Below are 19,157 nucleotides of genomic sequence, written 5' to 3'. Positions count from 1 at the left end.
CAATCAGGCCGTCCCCGTGAGTTCCCGTGAGGGCCATTACACCTCGGAGCTACGGACCCACTGCAGTTTCAGTTCCTCATAACTGAACTCCCCTCCTTGGTAAACACCCTCTCCCCCGGGGCTGGCCTGGCCATTCTTCCCAATGCAGCATTGTACATCACGGTTGCCACTCGAGGCGCATGTGGCAAGCTGGTCCAGTAGCTGGTTCTATTCCCGATTAAGACATTGAAAAACGATCAACGCCATACGCCCTGATGTGGCCAACATTCACCTTCATCTCACGGAACGTGGATGTGAACTTTAAACATTTTGAGAGCATGAGGACTTAAGAAATGGGAGCCATTTGATCCCTCGAGCTTGTTCGATAAGGTCATGGTTGATGTTCGGCCTCAATATCAGCTGCTCCGCACGTATCCGCTGATTACCTTAAAGGTCATAAATCTATCCATCTCATTCTTGAATATACTCAATGGGTATCTCCAGCTCCCTGGGTAGAGAATTCCAAAGATTTACAGGCCTGTGCGTGAAGAAATCTCTCCTCATTTCTGTCCAAAATGGCCGACAATCCTGGGACTCAAACCTCCTGTTCTGAACTCTTCAGCCAAAGATCGAGTCACTCAGCATGTTTGGTTTAGCACAGGGCTAAAGAGCTGGCTTTTAAAGCAGACCATGGTAGGCCAGCAGTGCGGGTTCAATTCCCGTACCAGCCTCCCCGAACAGGCGCCAGAATGTGGCGACTAGGGGCTTTTCACAGTAACTTCATTTGAAGCCGACTCGTGACAATAAGCGATTTTCATTTTCATTTTCATTGTTGGCAAAATGGTACCGTGAACAGCAGAGTGTGTGTGTTTTTTGATTGTTGAGAGGTGTTATTTCCTTTGTCGATGGTTAAGTAAATATTCACCAGTAAAGTGAATCCCTTTACCTGCATGTGTGTGTCGGTCTTTTCAATTGAACATAGAACAGTACAGCACAGAACAGGCCCTTCGGCCCTCGATGTTGTGCTGAGCATTGTCCGAAACCAAGATCAAGCTATCCCACTCCCTGTCATTTTTTAAAAATTTAGAGTACCCAATTCATTTTTCCAATTAAAGGGCAATTTAGCGTGGCCAATCCACCTACTCTGCACATCTTTGGGTTGTGGTGGCTGTGGTGAATGTATTATACTAATAATCCACCAGTGTATTTGTATCTGTGCTATGCTGTTGCCATTGTGGGCTTCTCCTATGGGCCATTGTATGGCATTATCCATAGGGGAACATGTTGGGGCATGTATGGGCTCCGCCCATGGCTCCTCCCCTTGAAGGGAGGTATAAAGAGCAGTCGACCTGCAGGCAGTTCTCAGCATTGGTTCAGTCGCAGGCAGGCACTGTTCTAAGTTGATTAAAGCCACGGTTTACTTCTACTCATGTCTCGAGTGAATTGATGGTCGCATCAGTGGCGAAACCCACACAGACACGGGGAGAATGTGCAAACTCCACACGGACAGTGACCCAGAGCCGGGATCGAACCTGGGATGTCGGTGTGCCGTGAGGCAGCAGGGCTAACCCACTGCGCCATCCCACTCCCTGTCATTATAGAACATAGAACAGTACAGCACAAACTTGGTGCGTGTGACAGTCACCGACTGTAGCAACACCTAGTCAGTGACTTCCATGCCTTGCTATCGCGAGCTCCTGTTTTCTTAATATCTCAAACGGCCGATGTTCCAGTGGAGGATTCGGGCGGCACGGCGACGCAGTGGTTAGCACTGCTGCCTCATGGCGCCGAGGACCCGGATTCGATCCAGGCCCCAGGTCACTGTCCATGTGGAGTTTGCACATCCCCCCCCCCCCCCCCCCCCCCCCCCGTGTCTGCGTGGGTCTCACCCTGACAACCCAAAAGATGTGCAGGGTCGGTGGATTGGCCGCGCTAAATTGCCCTTTAGTTGGACAAGAAAGGAATGAGGTACTCTAAATTTAAAAGAAAAGTTCCAGGGGAAGATGAAGAAAACGCTTCAAAGACACTCTGAAGCGCGCCTCGAAGCATTGACATCAATGACTGGGAGGAGGTTGCGACAGTCGTTCAAAATGGTGACAACGTCGTTGTCCATCAAGCTGATTTTAAGTCACTCACAACGTCTCCAGAATGAGGTGGAGAGGAGGCGGGAAGGCCAAGAAAATGGAAGCCATTATAACCCCCATGAGACCCACTGGGGGAGGGGGGGCGGGGGTGACCTGATTAATCTCCCGTGAACCTAGTGGAGTAGAAGCTCCCCCCTCGAGGGGCCTTTGCCCCCTCAGTGGCCCTAGTTAACTCAGTTCCTTAAAAGCCGGCCTAGGTAGGAGCTGAGCGGCAGAATAGTCCCGGCTGGGACTGGGACTTGTAAATACTTGACTTTTGGTCATAAACCTTCCCGGCTCCTCCTTGATTCCTAAAGAAGCATATCCTGCTCTCCAGGATCCACTGCCTCTTGGGAGCCCCTGCCCCACCCGCCCAAAGATCTGCGGGTCGGGATTCAGTTGCATGACGAGCCATGCAGAAACTTGAGGCCCGAGCTATCACCCTCGAATCGAGGGAGAGCCGCCGACAATTGGACATCACCAGGAGATCAAAACTAAGGGGGCCATCAATGTCGGAAGGTCGCTGATAAATCCAGCAGGGAATTTAGGAGAAACTAGAGTGGTGAGACTCACTACTACAGGAAGAAATTAAGGTGAATAGTATAGATGTATTTAAGGATTGTGGTGATATGATTTGCATACCTGTCTGCCATTGGGGCAGAACACCGGCTTACCATTGGCCCTGGTCGGTCATGTGCCTCTCGACCGATTGGTCGAGAGGCTGAGTTAACCACGCCTCCTTGCCGAGGTATAAATAGTCAAACGCCCGGCGGTCGTCTATTTTATTGTAGACAACCGCAGGGCTAAGTTCTAGTTTATTAAAGCCTAACTTTTGTAAAGCAACTTGTCTCTCGTGCAATTGATGGCATATCAAGGATACATGAGAGAGAAAGGAATAGTAGGTTATGTGGATAGAATTGTGTGAAGGGGGATGGAAGAAGGTTTATATGGAAAATAAAAACCAGCATGGACCAGTTGGGCCAAATGATCTGCGGGAATGTGCTGTAAATACTCTGTAAAATACACCTAAGATTCTAACAATGGTTTAACCAGTGATTTGTGCAGGTTAAGTATTGTCGCTGCTTAGGCCTTTATGTATAAAAGCTTGGTTTGAATATTTCACTTGACCATATCAGCTACTCATAAAGCCTTAGGCTTAGGCCCATACTGCCATCTCCGCTCCTTGTTAAAACGGTGCCTCTTCACGCACCGCCGTACAATTCTCGCTTGTTCTTCACGACTCACACTCCTCCACCTCGATTTTCATCTGACATTTACCCAGCTGATCGTGGTCCCCTCTGAAGAATTTTGTGTTCCAGACTACCGCATGCGGTGGAGAGTGGAGGGGGGGGGGTCCCGTGTTCTGGACGTCCAAAGGGAATGGCGGGGGCTGCCCGAGGGGTGATGGTGGTGGGGGGGGGGGGGGGCGGGGGCTGCCCGAGGGGTGATGGTGGCGGGGGGGGGGGGGGGGGGGGGGGAGAAAACACCTCCAGTGGTAATCGATGCCCTGCCATGCGCCGAGATGAAGCACGTGTTTAACCTGGCCTGTCCCTTTAAGGCTGCTGCAGAGCTCATCCATACATCCTGAGGCCAACTCCTGAGTTTGGGTTTGGGTGCGCAGCTGACGGCTGCTCATCAATACCGGACTTCTCTTATGAGAGTCACAAAAAGCCGGCACACGACGTTTGTTTGTTTTTCCCCTTTCAAGGTTCAACCAAACTGCAACCTTTGAAGATGAGGCGAATGGATCCACGCCAGATTTAGCTAATCTCCGCTACTCATTGTCAGAGGATGTGCCATTTTCAAAGAGAATGTCTGACATTGAAAGAGCGCCTTCCACGACATCCCAAGGCATCTTGCATCCAGTACAGTATACCGTTGTTGTGGGGACTGTGGCAGCCATTTTAAATGTGCATCGCCGAGGGAGCAGCCATTTTGTAAATGCCGTTGCAGCCAGCAACCATTTTGTGAAGGGTGTTCACTCTTGTCGGAGGGAAGCACTGCGGCTTGGCATGTTCCCACAAACAGTCATGCGATAACAACTTATAGTCACATAGGGCCTTTATCGTACCATGAAACATCCCTGTTGGCACTTCACAGGGGCGCCATGAAATAAAGTTTGACACATCGAGCTACCTGGAGATCAGATAGTTAGATTTTAAGCAGCGCCTTAAAGAGTGGCAAGTGCGGAAAATTCCAGAGCTTTGGGCCCGTGAGGGCAGCTGGCTGCCATGTTTGGGGGAGCAGTCATTGCTGGGAATATATGCACAAGGGCCCAGAGGAGATCTGTGAGGTAACCATATCAAATTGTGAGGTTGATCGAGGGATAAATATTGATCAGGGCATTAGAACATAGAACATAGAACAGTACAGCACAGAACAGGCCCTTCGGCCCTCGATGTTGTGCCGAGCCATGATCACCCTACTCAAACCCACGTATCCACCCTATACCCATAACCCAACAACCCCCCCCCTTAACCTTACTTTTTAGGACACTACGGGGAATTTAGCATGGCCAATCCACCTAACCCACACATCTTTGGACTGTGGGAGGAAACCGGAGCACCCGGAGGAAACCCACGCACACACGGGGAGGACGTGCAGACTCCACACAGACAGTGACCCAGCCGGGAATCGAACCTGGGACCCTGGAGCTGTGAAGCATTTATGCTAACCACCATGCTCCCGTGCTGCCCACAAAAAGGCATTAGTGGGGACTCCCTCCATATTTCAAAACAGTACAAAATAGGACTGAAAAAGAGCCGCACAACATCTTATCTGAAAGACATCACTCATTCGGTACTGTACTGGGAGGGGTGTGAATCACAGTTTTCAAAGTCAGAGGTGAGGGTTGTAGCCATCTGGGATGGCCACTTCCAGAATACAAAATGGATGTTTGCAAAGACTATAGGGAAACATGGACAATGTTAGGAAAGCAGGCAGAGAGCCTGGATGCATATTGAGAAGGCAACTCCCAGACGAGACTGAAACTGTAGGTCAATTAGCATATTGATGGCCCATCTCCGGGAACAAAGGAATAACATTTAAGTAACTGATCTAGCTCCAGACACCCCGGCGCCAGAAAGACACAAACAAAGCAAGGCCAATGGCCACCAAAGACACACCCAGCCATCAGGGCACCCACCCCTTTATTGGTCGAGATCAATACCAGTGATCAAGATGCGGTCCAATTAATTGGGGCCAAGTTCAAGGCCCGCCCTAAAGTGCGCGAAGCCCCTTCAGTTATAAGAAGAAGCCCCCGAGAGAGAATCGCTCTCTTGGCCTCGGCTCTAGAAGCGGAGAGACCCGTCCACCAGCTGAATCAGAAGCAGTAAAGTCCAAGGTCAACGCTCGCCATCAGACGGACGACCTTAGCTGTTCTCCTATTACACCTTCACACCCAACATCCTCAGATCCGAACGGCCATTGTTCCTCTGACTGAGTGGGCACCCGAAGCTGAGGTATAGGCGTTAGCGTTAGAGATAGTTTAGTTTATGGTATTTTGTGCATGAGGTAGATGTTACTGTGTGTGTAAATAAATAGTACTGACTTTGATCTAACTAACTGGTGCATTGGTTAGAACATAGAACATAGAACATTACAGCGCAGTACGGGCCCTTCGGCCCTCGATGTTGCGCCGACCCGTGAAACCATCTGAAGCCTATCTGACCTACACTATTCCATTTCCATCCATATGCCTATCCAGTGACCACTTAAATTCCCTTATCGGGTTCTTTGCTCAGTATTCGGGTTTGAACCTTGTGGCGGTATCAAAAGATACCTGGCGACTCTAGAGCAAACATAATCAGGATTAAATGAAATGAAAATCGCTTATTGTCACGAGTAGGCTTCAATGAAGTTACTGTGAAAGCCCCTAGTCGCCACATTCCGGCGCCTGTCCGGGGAGGCTGGTACGGGAATCGAACCGTGTTGCTGGCCTGCTTGATCTGCTTTAAAAGCCAGCGATTTAGCCTTGTGAGCTAAACCAGCCCCTAAGGAAGGCGACCATATTGACCGCCATATTTAGAACCAGATAAACAGAGCAACAGGGTGCTCCCAACCAAGATGCAAGTCTGTGCCATTGTTCCAGGACCGGTTTAGCTCAGTGGGCTGGACGGCTGGTTCGTGATGCGTAGCGAGGCCAGCAGCGCGGGTTCAATCCCCCGCACCGGCTGAGGTTATCCGTGAAGGCCCCGCCTTCACAACCTCGCTCATGGCCTGAGATGTGGGCGACCCTCAGGTTAAATCACCACCAGTCAGCTCTCCCCCCCCCCCCCCCCCCCCTCAAAGCAGCCTATGGTCATCTGGGACGAGGGCGACTTTATCCAGGAACAATATAATCTGATCAAGCAGAGGTGGCGGTGGTGTTGAGGGAGCCCTTTCAGATTAAACTGGGGGTTCGTATGTCTGGTAGATCTGGATCAGTTCATGTAAAGGTTAAATTGTATTCAGTGCTGGAGACCAAGAGCACAGGCCCTATTCCGGGAGCAAGGTTACTGTAAGCCTGCAGACTTCACGGCTCCGCACTGCTTCGTCCCTGGAGAAGTATTCTATACATTGTTGCTTTGCATACACTTCAGTTTCAAACAAAACTTTCCTCTAACTTTGCACCAGCAATATTTCAATTCTCCAACAATCTGAGCAGGGCACGGTTTTGGAGAGCGGGGTGGGGGGGGGGGGGGGGTGACGACAGAGGTTGAAGGGGCTGATTTAGCACAGTGGGCTAAATGGCAGGCGTTTAAACCATGCCAGCAGCGCGGGTTCAATTCCCGTACCAGCCTCCCCGAACAGGCGCCGCAATGTGGCGACTAGGGGGCTTTTCACAGTAACTTCATAGCGAGGCTGTTTAGCACAGGGCTAAATGGCTGGCTTTGAAGGCAGGCCAGCAGTGCGGGTTCAATTCCCGTACCAGCCTATTTTATTCAATCATAGCATCCCTACGGTGCAGAAGGAGGCCATTCGGCCCTTTGAATCTGCACCGACCCTCTGAAAGAGTCCCCTACCTGGGCCCACTACCCTGCCCCCGTAACCCCAACTAACATTTTGGCCACTAAGGGACAATTTAGCACGGCCAATCCACCTAATCTGCACATCTTTGGACTGTGGGAGGAAACCGGAGCACCCAGAGGAAACCCACGCAGACACGGGGAGAACGTGCAGACTCCACACAGTCACTCCGAGGATGGAAGTGAATCCGGGTCCCTGGAGCTGTGAGGCAGCAGTGCTAACCACTGTGCTGCCCTTTCTGACTTAGAGTTATAGCCCCTCCTATCCCACCAAGGTACAACAAAATGGCGACGTCATTTTACATTGTAATAGGCGGCCACATTTTCAAAAAGCACTTTGCTGGTTGCAATAAGCACTTTGGCAATTCCTGAGGTCATGAAAGGCAGTCACACTGCAATGAAACATTTCCCCTGTGGAGGTGCTGCAACGCCACCCATGGCAGGAGGCTAGAGCTGCAGTATGGGAAGTTTACATAGGACTTCCCATTACTCTACAAGCGAGGAGGCATAGGAATTTAGAATGAAGATGTGATGATGAGAAATATATGCTCTGGGCTGAATTACATAGCCACAATTCACCATCAACAGCAACTTGTACTTACGTGGCACCTTTGATATCACATAAGACCAGAAGATGGAGGAGCAGAAATAGGCCATTCGGCCCATCAGCCATTCAATGAGATCATGGCTGATCTGATATGATCATAAAATGCCCCAAGGTTCTTCACAGGAGCGTGGACACAAAATGTGACACTCCTGGCCACGCCAAATTGCCAAGACTCCTTCAACAGCGCCTCCCAAGCCCACGGCCGCTACCATCTAAAAGGGCAAGGGCAGCGGACGCAGGGAACACCATCACCTGAAAGTTTCCCCGTCAAGTCACGCACCATCCTGACTTGGAAATATATCGGCCGTTCCTTCACTGTCGCTGGGTCAAAATCCTGGAACTCCCTCCCTAACAGCACTATGGGAGTACCTACACCACATGGACTGCAGCGGCTCACGGCGGCAGCTCGCCCACCACCTCAAGGGGCAATCGGGGATGGGCAACAAAATGCTGGTCAATAGCCAGCGACGCCGGGAAAGAATAAAAGAATGTGCGAGTGTTGTCCATTGAGCAAGGCGACAGTGTAATGCAAAATAAAAAGTTATGTCTTTCAGGCTCAGGCAGCCTTGCTGTGTGTGCCCCAGCAGTTTCTGTACGACTCAAGCTTTGCAGTGTCCACATTTTCTCACTATCTCCGATAAATGAACACAATGTCTCATGGGCCACTTGGAACAGAAGACGTCACCATTAGCTACCCCGGCTGCGATCCAAAACCTTTTTCCCAAAGAAGGATCTAGGCAAAGGGACACACTGTGACTTTAAAGTCATGCGGGCTGCACAAAAATGAAGTTAGATTTTTATGCCAGCTCCACCCGTGCTGCCTTCGGGCGGTTACATTTGTACTAGCGAGGAACACATCCATCCTCCCCTATTCCTACATGTACTAGGATGGCCTGCCTCAAGGCCCCAGGCCGCCCCTCCAGTCGGAAAGATCTGTTGCCAGTTTCCTGAGCTCCCAGGGATGGTATTCTTCACGTGCAAGTGGATCACTTCTCTCTGCTGAGCAGGAACCGCAGCGGAGATAAAATAATGAATGCCCAGCCCCACAGTTATAGAACAGTGCAGCACAGAACAGGCCCTTCGGCCCTCGATGTTGTGCCGAGCAATGATCACCCTACTTAAACCCACGTAACCCGTATACCCGACAATCCCCCCATTAACCTTACACTACGGGCAATTTAGCGTGGCCAATCCACCTAACCCGCACATCTTTGGACTGTGGGAGGAAACCGGAGCACCCGGAGGAAACCCACGCACACACGGGGAGGACGTGCAGACTCCACACAGACAGTGACCCAGCCGGGAATCGAACCTGGGACCCTGGAGCTGTGAAGCATTGATGCTAACCACCATGCTACCGTGAGGCCCTTGAATGCCACAGTCCCACCACCGCAGATTGGTAAAATATGAATTCAATAATAAAATCTGGAATGAAAAATCTCACGGTGGAAGCCCAGGGCAACACGGTGGCACAGTGGTTAGCACAGTTGCTTCACCGCCCCAGGGTCCCAGGTTCAGCTCCGCACTGTCTGTGCGGAGTCTGCACTTTCTCCCCGTGTCTGCGTGGGTTTCCTCCGGGTGCTCCGGTTTCCTCCCACAGCCCAAAGATGTGCAGAATAGGAGGATTGGCCATGATAAATTGCCCTTGGTGTCCAAAAACAATTGGCTGGGGTTACGGGGATAGGGTAGAGGTGTGGGCCTCAGGTAGGGTGCTCTTTCAGGTACCGGTGTAGACTCGATGGGCCGAATGGCCTCCTTCAGCACTGTACATTCTATGATTCTATGAATGAAACCATTGTCGATTGTCGTAAAAGCTCATCTGGTTCACTAATGTCCCCTTTAGGGAAGGAAATCTGCCGTCCTTACCCGGTCTGGCCTACAATGGTCCTCAGCAATGGGGTTGACTCTTAAATGCTCCTCTGATATAGCCCCAAGCGAGCCACTCAGTTCAAGGGCAATTAGTGATGGGCAATAAATGCTGGCCCATCCCAGCGACGCCCACATCCCATGAATGAATGGAAAAACATAGAGTCGCATCAAATTTGAAAGCACGGTGTGTTGTCCTTGAAGGGACAGATGTCGTGATTGTCTCTTTAAGGGCAACACAACAGATTAAGTCACATGACCTGTGCTGTCCTTAAAGGGACAATCACCGCACATGGCAAAAACATTGCCCCAACAAATGTTGGAGCTCCAAGCTTCCTGCACCTTACCCTATCTAACCCTATCACCATAACCATCCAGTTTCTTCTTCAATGCATTGGTAGTAATCACCACTCTATATGACAGCGCGCTGGCATACTTGAGTCAGTCTCGACCCCAGTGGCTGGGTTATACAAGTCAAATGGACGATGGCTGCATTAATCCGAAAGATGTGGCCCATGGTAAGCTTGCTATGGGCGCGAGGCCAACGGGTTGCCCACGTCTGCAATACAAGGATGCCCAATACAAGCGGGAACCCAGGCTAACCGGGACCGCATTCGATATGTGGGAGGTTTTTCCTGCTGACTGGGGTGTCTTAGTCTCATACAGTTTTACAGCACCGAAAGAGGCCCTTCGGCCCACCATGTCTGCTCCGGCCATCAAGCACCTATCTATTCTAATCTCATTACCCAGCACTTGGTCCGCAGCCTTGTGTGTTGTGGAGATTCAAGTGCTTCTTCAATGATGTGAGGGTTCCCGCCTCCACCACCCTTTCAGGCAGGGACTTCCAGATTCCCACCACCCTCTGGGTGAAAAGGTTTTTCCTCAAATCCCCGCTAAATCCCTTGCCCAATACCTGAAATCTATTCCCCCACCCCACCCCCTGGTTATTGATATCTCTACTAAGGGGAATAGTTCCTTCCTGTCTACGTTAAGTAAGTCCTTCCCAATTTTCTGCCTCTCGATCAGGTTCCGCCTGAGCCTTCTCTGCTCCAAGGAAAACAACCCCAGCCTAACCAGCCTCTCTTTGGTCTGGAGACCAGCCAGGGAGGGAGTGTAAGAGGTAGAGAGAAGAAGGACCTACCAGATGGTGGAAAAGAGAGTGCGGCGGAAGGGAAAAACATCAGTCGATCTCAGGCCGATGCTATTCCATCCGTGCCAGCCTCAAGGAGGGGCCTGCCATTCGCAAATTGGCCTCTACGGCCACAGGTGATGTTGAGTCCAGATTTAACATACACCCCAGGCGCAGTCCATGGTCCTCTGGGAGGGATGGATGTCTGCATGAATGTGGCAGAGAGTGCCGCTCGCAGTTTCTCCTTCGTTCTACATGGGATTTATTAATGACGACCTTTTATTTATGATAACTACTGTCGGACGCCCCACAAGTCAAAACATCTCTACCGTCTCAAGTCATCTTTTGGTAAGACTTCCTAAGAAGACGAAAGGCCGGATATAAATTCAAGGTATTAAGGTATACAGAGGTCAGTTAAATGCCACCCACAGCAGATTGCACAGCATTGATTTTGGAGCTTGACACCCATAAATGGGCAGCACGGTGGCACAGCGGTTATCACTGCTGCCTCACGGTGCTAAGGACCCGGGTTCAATCCTGGCCTTGGGTGACCGTTTGTGAGGAGTTTGCACATTCTCAGGGTGCTCCGGTTGCCTCCCACATTCCAAAGATGTGCAGGTTAGGTGGATTGTCCCTGAGAGTCCAGGGATGTGGGGTTATGAGGATAGGGTGGGGGAGGGGGGCCGAGGTAGGGTGCTGTCTCAGAGGGTCGCGCAGACCCGTTGGGCCAAATGTCCTCCTTCTACACTGTCAGGATTCTATGGTACCGTTGAAATTACTCTTCGATGGGTCAACAAGGATTAGGCCTGCTCTTTAATGTCTCAATGGGGCGGGCATGGTGGCGTAGTGGTTAACACTGCTGCCTCATGGTGCCTAGGTCCCATGTTCGATCCCGGCTCTGGGTCACTGTCCGTGTGGAGTTTGCACATTCTCCCAGTGTTTGCATGGGTTTCGTCCCCACAACCCAAAGATGTGCAGGCTAGGTGGATTGGCCACGCTAAATTGCCCTTAATGTGAAAAAAAATGATTGGGCATTCTAAGTTTAAAATCAGGAGAGAAAATAAAATTAATTAGGGGCAGCGCGGTAGCATTGTGGATAGCACAATTGCTTCACAGCTCCAAGGCCCCAGGTTCGATTCCGGCTTGGGTCACTGGCTGTGCGGAGTCTGCACATCCTCCCGTGTCTGTGTGGGTTTCCTCCGGGTGCTCCGGTTTCCTCCCACAGTCCAAAGATGTGCAGGTTAGGTGGATTGGCCGTGATAAATTGTCCCTTAGTGTCCAAAGTTGCCCTTAGTGTTGGGTGGGGGTTACTGGGTTATGGGGATAGGGTGGAGGTGTTTTTTTTATAAATTTAGATTACCCAATTATTTTTTCCAATTAAGGGGCAATTTAGCGTGGCCAATCCACCTACTCTGCACATTTTTGGGTTGTGGGGGCGAAACCCACGCAGACACGGGGAGAATGTGCAAACTCCCCACGGACAGTAACCCAGAGCCGGGATCGAACCTGGGACCTCAGCGCCGTGAGGCGGTTGTGCTAACCACTAGGCCACTGTGCTGCCTAGGGTGGAGGTGTTGACCTTGAGTAGGGTGCTCTTTCCAAGAGCCGGTGCAGACTCTATGGGCCGAATGGCCTCCTTCTGCACTGTAAATTCTATGATAATCTATGACAATCTCAATGGTCGTGGCTGAACTACAATTCCCAGAAGCCAATGGGAGATAAACTACGACTCCCAGAGGGCACCGCGGGTCGCGCCCCGCCCACTGCTGAACGTCATGACGTTTTGTCTTGTTTTGAACGTGGCCCGGAAGTGGGGGTTAAAGGCCCTTCATGGGGAGGAGCTGAGCTGGAGGGACAGGTAAACACCTCACCTGTTGCACCTGGGCAGCAGGAGAGGGAGAGACACATTTACAAACTCTGCTTTCTTTCAAAATGAGCTGTGGGAATGATTCATTTCATTAAATTAGATTAAATTCTAATTCAGGAGGAAATTGAAACTGTGACAAAACAGACTGCTAAGTCAGCAACAGAGGGGTGTATCCTGGTAGCCTTGCTAACTACTGCCAGCAGACTTAGCACAGACTGTGATCAGGCCCCAGATTGTCCTGAGCCTCTGCTAGTTGCTGCTTCGCCGAGACGATTGTCTGATGTGGCACCTCATGGCGCTGAGGACCCGGGTTCGATCCCGACCACGGGTCACTGTCCGTGTGGACTTTGCACATTATCCCCGTGTCTGCGTGGATCTCACCCCCAGAAACCCAAAAAGATGTGCAGGGTAGGTGGATTGGCCATGCTAAATTGTCCCTTCATTGGAAAAAAAAAGAATTGGGTACTCGAAACCCTGCTTCCCTTCGAAGTGCTGCACGGGGATCTGAGAGACTCCTGTGCAAATAGCGACACTTCTGGGAGTCCCTGCATGTGCCGACGCACGCCCTGAAGTACTGAACAATCCTTGGATATCTCAGTACGCCCCAGGGACTTGGTAAATCACCCTCTAAATACTGGTGGTCTCCTGGGGATCCCCTATAAATATTGACACACTCCTCGAGACACCATGTAAATATTCACACACTCCCAGGGACCCTCTGTAAATACTGACGCACTCCTGGGATCGCCTGTAAACAGTGACAAACTCCAAGACTCATCCTGTAAATGCTGCCACACTCCCCGGAGACCCCCTGTAAATACTTACACACTCCTGGAACCCCCTGTAAATACTGACACGTTCACTGGGGACCCCTCTGTAATACTGATACACTCCCCGACACCCCCTGTAAATACTTACACACTCCCCAGGGACCCCCTGAAGATAGAGCCACACTCCCTGGAGACCCCTGTAATTGCCGACACACTCCCCAGGGACCCCCTGAAGATAGAGCCACACTCCCTGGAGACCCCTGTAAATACTGACACGCTCCCCGGGGACTCCCTGTCAATACTGAGGCACACCCCGGGGACCCTCTGTAAATACTGACACACTCCCCGGGGACTCCCTGTCAATACTGAGGCACACCCCGGGGACCCTCTGTAAATACTGGGCGAAACTATCCCCCTCACGACGCTGCAAACACAAATCCCTCTTGGGCCTAGAATCGGACGTCCGGCCAAAATCGAGATCCGCACCAGGCGCCGATTTGGGCGCTGTGCTCCGGTCCCTCTCTGGCATTGATAACGGGATTTGCGCCCCGTGCCGGGGGCAGCATGCAAAAGCGGCATTTGCACGCATTGAAATGTGATTGGCGCTTTTGTCCCCGTTTGCTCCGGGCCTTCGCGTTGCCCCGTCCCTGTCACGAAGCGCGGTTACCTACGGGCATTTACAAACGGGGACCGGGGTCCGTGGCTGCAGAGGGGGATAGAGAAGGTGAGCAAAGTTCAAAAAAATGTTTTAAAATTGCACTGCATGCTGGGGGTGGCTGCCGGGGCTGGGGGGTGGGGGCGGAGGAAGAATAGCCGAAGAGCGACGTAGTGACAGCTCCGAGGGTTCGGAGTCTGTCCCTGCCATTGGGGTGGCAGGGCTTCGGCTGCCGTTGCTGCAGGATTTGTTTTAACCGCACCCATTGGTGCCAGTTACAGCTCTCTGGCTGTCTGCTCACTGTGTCTCCTGTAAATGTTCACAGAGCCTCTGATCATTTGGGAGCCCACCCAGGCCGCCCCTGTGGAAACCCTCAGACCCCAGCTGACCCATCACCGGGGTGGTTGTGGCCAAGTTCAATCAGTGTCGACCAGGTGCAGCCACTCCTCACCGCACTCGTCAGCGGCACAGCCCCACTGCAGAGGAAGCAGGGGAATAGCTGAGCTCACCCCAAACAAAGGACACACGCACCCTGGCCGCTGGCACCCTCCTTGGCACACTGCCCCATCTCAGGGCAGAGGCCTCACCTGTGACACTACCAGCTAGCCCCCCCCCCCCCCCTCCCTCAGGACCACCAGCAGTCCCCAAGCCCTGTCCACTGTGCCCCTGCCCCAGCCAGGTTGTCAAAACGTGTGTGTCACACCCAGAGCCCCACATCACACGGCAGCTACGCTCCCAGCAGACGCACACGTCCCTTCCTCACCCCCCCCCCCACCCACCCTCTCTGTAGGACCTGCCCACACACAAGCCTCCAAGCCTAGAGGCGATTGGTGGCACACGGTGACCCTCTCCACCCCACAACCAGGTGCCACCCTGCTGGCGAGATAACACACGGCCCTCCCATTGAGGACACCCACAGTAGACGGCACTGGGGAGAAACAGGACAGGGGTCGCAGAGCCTATCGCTAACACAGGTTACAGCAGCCACCGATACTCCCCACATCACAGGCCCGGTGCCACTCACTGGGACGGGTGTAGTGTGGAAGGTAACATATTGGGGGGAGAGGCTGAGGGGTGCAGGTGGGTTTGGGGGGGACATGTGTGATTGAACCATCAATTCACCAGACACGTGTTTCCGATGTGAATCTAGGCTTTAATCGACTTACTTCAGAGCCAGCCTGTTACCTGTCGATGAACTCCTAGTGAACTCAGGCTGACTCTGGACAAGGGTATTTATACAGCTGCACTAGGGGGAGGAGTCGTGGGCGGAGCCAAGGGTGGAGCCCAGTACAAGTACCTGAGTGCTCCCAGCGCTACTCCCCCTAGTGGTAGGATAGCGCTACTGCGCTTACAATAACAGTGTGAATTAACATATATACATCTATATTACATTCACCACAATGTGGAGCTGGAGTGTAACTCAGGGCGACCATGTGGCCTGTTGGATCTGGATGGACTCGGGAATACTCACCTTGCTGACGTGTCTTCACTCCCCCCCCCCCCCCCCCCCCCCCCCCTCCTGCAGAGAATAGATTTCGGAGTACACCCAGCCGTACTCACTGTCTACCTGGCCGCAGCTGCCGTTGTGGACGAACGGAAGCTGGAGGCATAGGGCCTGTGTTCCGGGAGGATCCTTCACAAGAGGAGCCTGCCCCAGCAGGACAGGGACCAGCCGGTGAGGCTCCAGTGCCGACCGTCCAACAGGCCGAGGAGGAGGTGTGAAGGAGGCAGCGCATGATCGCAGGTGCATACCGCAGGGGGCCTATCCTTCAAGGAGATGCCAGACCGCCTGGGCCACCAAAGACTTTGACTGACCAGGGACACCCTGGCGCACCTGGCACAGTGGGGGTCTGGAGGAGGGCACCAGCCCCCGGTGACCGGCAAGGCGACGGTCACCCTGAGCAGTTATGCCTCTGGGTCTTTCCAGGGTCCAAGCAGGCAGGGCAGTCTGGGACCTTTCAGACATTGGCACACACAGGCATCTGCGCTGTGACGGATGCCCTATGCGCCCAGGCGTCAGATTGTATAATCTTCAGTCTGGACAGGAACACGGGCAGCAGGATTTGTCACCATCGCAAGCATGCCCCAGGTCCTGGGAGTGATTGATGGCACACAGTCCCCCTACGAGCACCGGCTGATCAGTCAGACAGTCTTCCTACTCCCCGAATGTGCATTGGTGTGTGTGACCACCAGCTGCAGGTCTGCGCCCGACATGCAGGTAGCGAGCACGATACATGCATCCTGGCGCATCGGTTCCCGGCACCTTCAAGGCGCTCCCTCGGGTGAGGGGTTGGCTCTTGGGTGATGAGTGTTACCCACTGAGGTCATGGCTAATGGCGCCTGACCCCAGACCGACGGGTTATAGCGGCGCCCATGCGGTAAGCGGGAACATCACTGAGCGGTGCATCGCCATGCTCAAGGTTCACTTCCGATGCCTGGAACGCTCCGGTGAGGAGCTCCAATATAGCCCCAGGAGGGTCTCTCACATCGTGCTGGCCTGCTGCATCCTGCCCAACATCGCGCAGCAGAGGGGGTACATGCTGGAGGAGGAGGAAGAATGTCAGGCCTCATTTGACGTGGAGGGTGAGGAGGATGGCCAGGGAAAACTGGGCATGGAGCCTGGGTTGGCAGGGCAGGCTGCCCAACGTGTGCTCCAGGGCCACTACACACAGGACAACCTCATCACCTCCAGATTTGCCATAGAAGAGGCAGTTCCGTTGCCCTGCCTCACCTTTCCATACTCCCCCGAGCCCCCACACCCCCTTCCAAGTGGTGCCCCCTCCCCATAGCCGCTCTCGCCTTCCCCGTCTCTCCTCCCTTCACTCCATCCCATCGCCCCCCACCGAGGGTCCTACCACCATCACCTGGGTTGGCAGTATCTTGTCCACGGGATGGAGGATGATGGCGACTCGCTCTGAGATGAGCTCTGGTGCTCCTCATCGTTTGAGAAAGTCTGACTCCTACCTTCAGGATCGCTTTCCACTGTCCGCCCGGACGTTCCCTGCATGTGTGCTGGCCAGTCTGTCTCAGAGACACAAATATTCTTTGAGGTGGTGGGGGCCGGGGCGGGGTCGGTTATGGAGATGGGCGAGTGGCGATGGGTCACTCACTGAGTAAGCTATCCTACAGGCCGGCCTCACCCTTCTGGCCACGTTCCCAACCGCCTCTCACACACTCCCCAGAGACTTACCCCCTAGAAATACCAAAACACGCCTCAGGGACCCCCTGTAAATACTGACACACTGCCCGGGGACCCCCTGTAAATAGAACATAGAACATAGAACAGTACAGCACAGAACAGGCCCTTCGGCCCTCGATGTTGTGCCGAGCAATGATCACCCTACTTAAACCCACGTAACCCGTATACCCGTAACCCAACAATCCCCCCATTAACCTTACACTATGGGCAATTTAGCATGGCCAATCCACCTAACCCGCACATCTTTGGACTGTGGGAGAAAACCGGAGCACCCGGAGGAAACCCACGCACACACGGGGAGGACGTGCAGACTCCACACATACTGACACACTCCCCGGGGATCCCCTGTAAATACTGACACACTCCCCGGGGATCCCCTGTAAATACTGACACACTCCCCGGGGACCCCCTGTAAATACTGACACACTCCCCGGGGACCCCCGTAAATACTGACACACCCCCCCAGGGACCCCCCTATAAATACCAAAACACTCCCCAGGGACCCCCTATAAATACCAAAACACTCCCCAGGGACCCCCTGTAAATACTGACACACTCCCCGGGGACCATCTGTAAATACTGACACACTCCCCAGGGACCCCCTGTAAATACTGACACACTCCCCGGGGACCATCTGTAAATACTGACACACTCCCCGGGGACCCCCTGTAAATACTGACACACTCACCGGGGACCCTCTGTAAATACTGACACACTCCCCAGGGACCCCCCTATAAATACCAAAACACTCCCCAGGGACCCCCTGTAAATACTGACACACTCCCCCAGGGACCCCCTGTAAATACTGACACACTCCCCAGGGACCCCCCTATAAATACCAAAACACTCCCCAGGGACCCCCTGTAAATACAGACACACTCCCCGGGGACCCCCTGTAAATACTGACACACTCCCCGGGAATCCCCTGTAAATACTGACACACTCCCCGGGGACCCCCTGTAAATACTGACACACTCCCCGGGGACCCCCTGTAAATACTGACACACTCCCCCGGGGACCCCCTGTAAATCCTGACACACTCCCCCGGGGACCCCCTGTAAATATTGACACACTCCCCGGGACCCCCTGTAAATACTGACACACTCCCCGGGGACCCCCTGTAAATACTGACACACTCCCCCGAGGACCCCCTGTAAATACTGACACATTCCCCGGGAACCCCCTGTAAATACTGACACACTCCCCCAGGGACCCCCTGTAAATACTGACACACTCCCTGGGGACTCCCTGTAAATACTGACACACTCCCCGGGACCCCCTGTAAATACTGACACACTCCCCGGGGACCCCCTGTAAATACTGACACACTCCCCCGAGGACCCCCTGTAAATACTGACACATTCCCCGGGAACCCCCTGTAAATACTGACACACTCCCCGGGGACCCCCTGTAAATACTGATACACTCCCCGGGGAGTGTATCAGTATATTCTGTTTATATATAGAATAACAGATACCCGGGAGTGAGTTACAGACTGGAATCTAATCGAGGGGTTCAGGGTGGTTTATATATAGAATAACAGATACCCGGGAGTGAGTTACAGGCTGGAATTTAATCGAGGGGTTCAGGGTGGTTTATACATAGAATAACAGATACCCGGGAGTGAGTTACAGACTGGAATATAATTACAGTGTTTATTACTGTGTTAATTACAGAGACTAACACTTACCCAGCATTGAATCCAATGAGGGAGAGGGATTGATTTTACTAAAAGAAACTGATAGATAAGAAAACCTTTCCAGCTCCCCAGAGGATAGGGAGTGGGTGAGTGGAAGTTAGTGATGATTCCAGTGACTTTCCAATGGCCCTTGGCTGGAAAGTGTGCGTGTGGCGGCACATTGGGTATTGGTTTGAACTGTGATGCCCCCCCGTACAGGAATAGCATGCCGACGCACACACTGTCTGAGCCCAGAGGCAAAGGGGTGCAGAGCCGCG

The sequence above is a fragment of the Scyliorhinus canicula genome, chromosome 27, assembly GCF_902713615.1.
Source record: "Scyliorhinus canicula chromosome 27, sScyCan1.1, whole genome shotgun sequence".
NCBI classification, from domain to species: Eukaryota; Metazoa; Chordata; class Chondrichthyes; order Carcharhiniformes; family Scyliorhinidae; genus Scyliorhinus; species Scyliorhinus canicula.
The sequence above is the reverse complement of the archived record's forward strand: the minus strand, read 5'-3'. Positions refer to the sequence as shown.